The sequence below is a fragment of the Microtus ochrogaster genome, chromosome 15 (assembly GCF_000317375.1).
Source record: "Microtus ochrogaster isolate Prairie Vole_2 chromosome 15, MicOch1.0, whole genome shotgun sequence".
In the NCBI taxonomy this organism is placed as follows: Eukaryota; Metazoa; Chordata; class Mammalia; order Rodentia; family Cricetidae; genus Microtus; species Microtus ochrogaster.
This window is the reverse complement of record NC_022017.1, coordinates 14,338,166-14,339,463: the sequence shown is the minus strand read 5'-3', so window position 1 is coordinate 14,339,463 and position 1,298 is coordinate 14,338,166.

The window sequence follows — 1,298 nt, the reverse complement described above, 5'->3', positions numbered from 1 at the left end:
AAACAAACAAACAAACAAACAAAAACCAAAACCAAGAAGCTATAGACATGATGGTGTACATTAAATAAAATGAATACTCTTGTTCTTGGTCTATTCTGTTTCCTCATTTAAGACCAAAGTCAGGTTTTGAAGTCCAACACAAAGGAAACAAACTACTAAGGCAGCAGAGAATTGGGCACAAAAGAGGGAACTGTCTGAGTAGGCTCCTCTGGAATATTGTTCCTTTTTTCAGTCGTGAGAGATGGTTTTGCTTGTATTGTCCTGGAACTCCATATGTAGAACAGACTGGCTTCGAATTTACCACGAATTTCCTGCCTCTGCCTCCTGAGGTAGGTGCATCTGTGTGAGTGCCTGTGTGCATGTGTACGTGTTTTACATAGCTCACCCAAGCTGGCTTGGAACTCTTGGCTCTCCTCTCCCACCTCCCCAGTTCTGGGACTACAGATGTGCACTGCCATGCCCGACTCTTGGCTGTATTCATGATTAGTTCAAATTCTAGACTATTCCAGAAAAGCAAATCTATTGGCAGACTCCTTTTGCACCAGGATCTATTAGACCCACAGGCCATGAACTCAGATCTGCCTTCTGCTGAGATCACCTGTGTGCCCACCCCCAGATCTGAAGCAGGGCACCTAGCCTCAGTTTCAGGGGGCTGAAGGGTAGCAGGGGTTACAGGGGACTTGTGGGTGGCTGGGGAAGGGGTTCCGGGGGACTGGGGGGCGGCAGGGGAATGGGTTTCAGGGAATGGTGAGACGGAAGGAAAAGGGGTTCCAGGGGACTGGGGGGCAAGGGAAGGGGTTTCTGGGGACAGAGGGAGCGGCAGGGGCAGGGGTTTCAGGGAACTGAGGAGCAACAGTAGAAGGGGTTTCAGAGGATGGAGAGATGGAAGGAAAGGGGGTTTCAGGGGACTGGGAGGCAAAGGAAGGGGTTTCGGGGGACTGTGGGGCAGGGGAAGGGGTTTAAAAGGGCTGGGGCGGCAGGGGAAGGAGTTTCGGGGGGCAGCAGGGGAAGGGGTTTCGGGGGCGCGGCAGGGGAAGGGGTTTTGGGGGACTGGGGGCGGCAGGGAAAGGTGAAGGCGGTCAGCCCGTGGGCTCTGAGGTTCAGTAAGCGCCCTAAGGCCGACATTATCCAGGCCCAGTTTCCTCCTGAGGCAGGGAGGCCGGCAAGACTCAGGTCGGACTTATTTCCACGAGGCAGGGAATGTCTCGAAATCCCTACACACCTCAGGGCCGGGGTGGAAGGCGACAGTCACCAAGCCAAATCCAACAATGACCAAAAATGACCACAGAAGGGCACGG